Below are 5,521 nucleotides of genomic sequence, written 5' to 3'. Positions count from 1 at the left end.
AGCCCGCGTGCCTAGAGCCCGTGCTCTGCAACGAGAAGCCACCGCAGTGAGAAGCCACCGCAGTGAGAAGCCCGTGCACCGCAGTGAAGAGTAGCCCCCACTCGCAGCAACTAGAGAAAAAAAAAAAAGCCTACGCACAGCAACGAAGACCCAACGCAGCCAAAAATTAATTAATTAATTAATTAATTTTAAAAAACACTACCTTCCTTCCTCTCTATGTGCCCCTGTGCCTGATACCATCTGCACACTCTTTCCATTCCCTTAGTGAGGGGATGAGTCCCAGAGTGTGAAAAAATAATCATCTTCCCTTTAGCCTCAACCTCCAAGACCTTAACACCTTAGACTTACTAATTTCTGAGTCAGGGTGGAGTCTTACTTCCACTCACTCGCTCACTCACCATTTATTGAAAGTCACTAGACTAATGTCCATAAGGGCAGAGGTCATGTCTGATTTTGCTCATCAGTGTGTCTCCAGTGGCTGCTTGGCATGCAGTAGGTATTCAGTGAAGATTTTTTTGAATGAAACCTACTATGTGTATAATCTCAGCGTCTCTTGATCACTTAAGACAACAGCAGCATCTAAAGCTTCCCTTTTTTTAACAACTACTATGAGCCAGGTCCTGTGTTAAGCACTTCAGATGCACACTCTAATTTAAACCTTGTGACAACACTGAGGGGTAGAAACTATTATTTAATTCCATTCCATAGGTGAGAATAATGAGGCTCAAGGACATTAATTAATTTTTTCCAACTCACATGGTTAGTAAGTGGCAGAGCCTGGTACCAAACCCAGGTCCCTTGGACTCCAAAGCCTGCCTCCCTATGCTGGGGTTAGGGAAGTGCCACTGAGATTAAAGTAACTATTTGGCACCCCAAAATGCCAGTTAACTTTTCATAGAGACAGTTCCTCGGCCACCTACTTTATTCCCAACACTGGCAAATCAGTTTGTCTGAAGGGGCCCAGGTGAGACAGTGTGGGTTGCTAAGTGTGCCTTTCTACTTGTCAATACCCCTTACCCAAGTACAAAGTTTTATAGTTTACAAACTTATCCCTCTTCTAGTCTTCACAGCAATCAGAAGAGGGAGTTCAATTACTATTCCTCACTTTACAAATAAGGAACCTGAGGCTCAGAGGAGGTGATACAAATTGTCTAAGATCACAGAGCCAAGAAGTAGTCTAGCTGGGGCTAAAATCCACTGTTTTCTGACTCTAAAATCCCTGAGCATAAGCCACGGGGTCCCCTTGGCACGCAAAGCATTGGAAATCTTGCTTTGTGGTATGTGCCAATTCCCACTAAAAGACTGCTGCCTTCTCTTCAGACAAAGATGATCTAGGGCACCAGTGCTGCATCCCAAATTGCCAACTGGGAAGAAGCTTGGCATCTCTCACACGCCGTCAGAAGTAGAAATGCATCACCTGGCAGGAAAACCTTTTGATGCCTTCTCCTCAAAGTGCTGACTAAGAATTAGCCTCCCCCCACCCCGCTACCCCCCAAACTAGGCAGGGATATGTGCTCAGATGCAGTGCAAGCTGTCAAAGGCTTCTGCGAGGTTTGTTTGTTTTCCCTGGCACCGAAATGAGGACCAGGAATGCATGTCACTTCTTCCCTCCATCAGTCCTCTTTCCCCTCTGAGAACTCTTAATCATTTCTAAAGTCCAATGAATAAAGAAAACAGGCCACCACCTCTAGAGATTACAGCACTGCTCTCTGGAAGTAGGCATTGGTCATAAAGAGATCACTGTTGGATGGGGCAAAAGCCAACAGATTAGTGGGGATTTGCACCAGCCTAAGTAGGCTTAACTCCTAAGTTGCAAAGTGGCTTGGACAAGGATCCCTCCAAATTCAGTTAGTGATGTCTGTACAGCCTTCTTTCTCCTCCCCCTCCTCTCCTGTTCGGCTGTCACCCCTCCCCCATCCCTCCCAGAATAAGATGCAGTCCTTTTCTGTCTCTCCCACTGTCAAGGGACTGAAAGAATAAGCTCCCTTCGCTGAATTATTCATCTTTGCTGCCTGAGCATGACAAAACTTCTCATTAAAAGCCCTGGGTGGGGGTGACCCACCGGGCCCCAGGCCACACAGCTAGCCAGAGAGAAAGCCAAGGGGAGGAAGAGATGCACTGGCCTGCGTGGGAGGTTCCCCCAAAGGGCCTGTGAGACGGAGTCCTTGAGACCCAGGGACTCGGGAGGGTGATGGGGCACAGGCAGGCTCTTCACTGTAAGGTGACCAGCGTGGTGGTCTGGGGCGTCAGCCTTCTCAAAAGCTTTGGACAAACACAGAAGGCCTGACCCACCATGCTTCTCAGCCCTAGAACGTCCGAGTGCTGAGCAGTCAAAGAAGTACTGTCACAGAATTGAAGAGAACTCGGTCTCTGCCGTTAGGACTCTGCTTGGCTGGGTAAAGTAGGACAAGTTGTCCATCCCTATTGTACCTAGAGGGACAGAGCCATGTGGCGTAGAGAGCCGGAGTGGGGAGAGGAGACCTAATTTCCGGTTCCAGCTCTGCCCTTAGCCAGTTGTGTGACCCTGGGCACACCGCTTGGCTTCTCTGTGCCTGAGTTTTCACTTGTACAAGGGGGGCAATACAGACGGTGCGGCGATTCAGGGCGTGGGCTCTGGAACCAGGCCGCCCGGGTTCACATCTCAGCTCTGTCTCTTCCGAGGTACATGACAGTAACAAGCCTGCTTAGCCCGACAAAGCCTCAGTCTTCTCATATGTAAAACAGGGACAACAATAGTGCCCACCTCAAAAGATTGCTGCAAACTCTACAGCAGTCAGCACACAGCCTTGAGAGACGCTCGGTGGACGGTAGATATGTGCACCTCATCAGAGGTCCTCGTTCTCCAGAGTTTGATCTGTTCAAGTCACTGGGACCTGGCTTTTCATTCCAGAAGGAGCACGACATTCTGGTGATGAGAACATGTGGTTTTCAAGTTGCCTGGGCCAGCCCTTCAGAATATGCAGAATATGTCCCTATGGGTGCACACCCCATGTGATGTCCTGCAAACGCTCGTGTGGGCCTCCTCATTTTCGAGGCATCCTGGGGAACACTGCCATGGAGACCAGTGCTCCCGGGCTTACAGGACATTTGCCCACAACTCTGAATAGGACAGAGCAAGGGCTGTGGGGGAGGAAACATAATGTCCCTCTATCCTTCTGGGTTCTTGGCTGAGACCACCCCCACCCTGTAATAAAAGACAGATTAACAGGAGAAAAACAAACAGACGCTTAGGAACCTATATACCTCCTGTATTTATGAGAGAGACCCAGGAAAGTTGAGTGACACCCCGAAATGGTCCAAACCACCAACTTAAATACCATCTCCAGCTAAAAACAAAAGAAGACGGTGCGGGGGTGGGGAAGAGCCAGTTATGGGAGAGTTTCAGGAAAAGCTCATTGAACAAGGGTAAGAGTGTTATGCATATTTAAGTTGTTGCCTTCTCCATTGATAAGAGTTTGTAGACATTTGGTCATCCTTCTCTCTGTTCCTGGTACAGAAAGAGAGACTCCCTTCCAAATGGAGATTTCCCTTATAAATGTGAATGTCTCTTACAAAAGAATAACTTCTACTAGGTTTTCAGAGCTTTTTCTGGTCTGCTGTTTCTCAGATATAATCAGCCTAAGATAATCCTTATGCCAAAGAGACGTATTTTGGGGTGGTAAATTCTGCCCCGCTCTGTGCCCACCCTGGGGGAGCCACAGCCAGGGAGGCCAGGGCCAGGGCAAGAGGGCAGCAAGTCCCAGGCCTCTCCTCCGCTGGCCTCCGGGTACCCAGCCAACCAGCCAGAAATGGGCTGCTTCCCTTGGCCTCTTACCCCAGACCTGGCCGCCTTGGCTTCTGTTTGCTTTCCGTTTGGGGAGTGACCGAGGATTCTGCCAAGAGCCAGGAACCTTCAGAGAAGGGCCCTGGGCCCTGTCACCTTCAAGCCCATTAATGGTGTTGTAGGCAACCTCGCCAACAGAGCAGCCAGGACTGACTCCACAGAAGATTGCCACTCAGCACTGTTGTCCAAGCTGGGGCTGCCAGCAGTGCCTCCCCATCCACCCACCCACCCACCCATCCATCCATCCATCCACTGATGCATGCATTCATCCCCAAATATTTAGCTGCCACGTATCCTGTGCCTGGCCCTGCACTAGGTGCTGTGGGAGCTCAGCAGTGAGAACAACACAGGCCTGGACCTCAGGGAGCTTACAGTCTAGTGGCGGGGGGGACTTATGAGGAGCCACACACATGGATGTGAGATTACAAATCGTGAGAAACACAAAGAAATAAATAGAGAGGTGTTGTAAACACATGAAAGATGGAGTAGGAAGCCAGGAAAGAAGTCCAAGGAGGTGATGCTTAGGCCTGACCCCGAGGGAGAGAAGGCACCAGCCAGGCAATGAGTGAGGGGAGAGGGTGCAGGAGGGCCAGGTGTGTCCCTGCCCCGGGTCAGGGTGTTTCCTAGCATTCTGCCTTTGTGGGTCAGACTCTGGGGTCTGGATGCCTGTTGGCTACCACTTGACAAACAAACACTGGACCGGGGCACGAACCCTTGTCCCCTGCATTGGCAGGCAGACTCTCAACCACTGCGCCACCAGGGAAGTTCAAGAATTTGTATTTTTAACAAGGTCTCCAGGTGGTTCTAACGTTACTGGAGCTTGGAGAATCTCTTTACATACAATAGCATGGGGAAAATGGTTTGGTAGCAAAAACCGAGCTATTAAGTTGTCTATGTTTATGAGCCTGGGTTAAATAGTGACTTTCTCTCAAGAGCCTCTGTGGTCCCTGCATGTGATTGTTTAATGTCAGGTTCTGAAGAGTGTGGGCTCCCTTCATCTTGGACTTCCTGAGTGGGCTTTTTCTTAGGGTTACCATCTCTCCCAGTTTGTCTGGGACTCTCCTTGTATAATTGAAAGTTCCATGTCCCAGGAAACCCCTCAATGTCGGCAAACCAAGGCGATTGGTCACCTTATTTTCTTAGAGAAGAGCCCACCTAGATTTACCTTGGAAAGGAAGGAGTCACTAGGATGAGTTCCCTCCACATCTCTCTGACCAAAGTGCTCCCTAACGTGCTAAACTTGCCTTCTCATCTATCTGCAAAGAGCCACACAGAGTGCTTCTCCCTCTGTTCTCCAGCATACACCCTCTCTTCTTTTTCTTTCTGGGCAAGTATCATTTCAAAAAGAAGGCATACAACAAGCCAGTAGGTCCCACAGCATATCCAGAGTGCTGGAGATGGAAACCAAAGATGCACTGAGGGCTAAGCCCTGTACTTAGAAACTAGAGCAGAAAGAAGCTATCAGCTGCCAGATTCACAGGGTAATAGAAAAAAAGACATATAGCATCACCATGGCAGCCAGCCTCCAAAGGCCCCCAGCACCTGCTCCTTTCTACACAAGATTTCCCCAAACAGGAATATTTCTTACTTCCTTGTTTTTCTTTTCAATAAAGATGTTAGGGCTTCCCTGGTGGCACAGTGGTTGAGGGTCCACCTGCCGATGCAGGGGACACGGGTTCGTGTCCCGGTCTGGGAGGA

The sequence above is a fragment of the Physeter macrocephalus genome, chromosome 21 (assembly GCF_002837175.3).
Source record: "Physeter macrocephalus isolate SW-GA chromosome 21, ASM283717v5, whole genome shotgun sequence".
Classification (NCBI taxonomy): domain Eukaryota; kingdom Metazoa; phylum Chordata; class Mammalia; order Artiodactyla; family Physeteridae; genus Physeter; species Physeter macrocephalus.
This window is presented reverse-complemented; position numbering follows the sequence as displayed.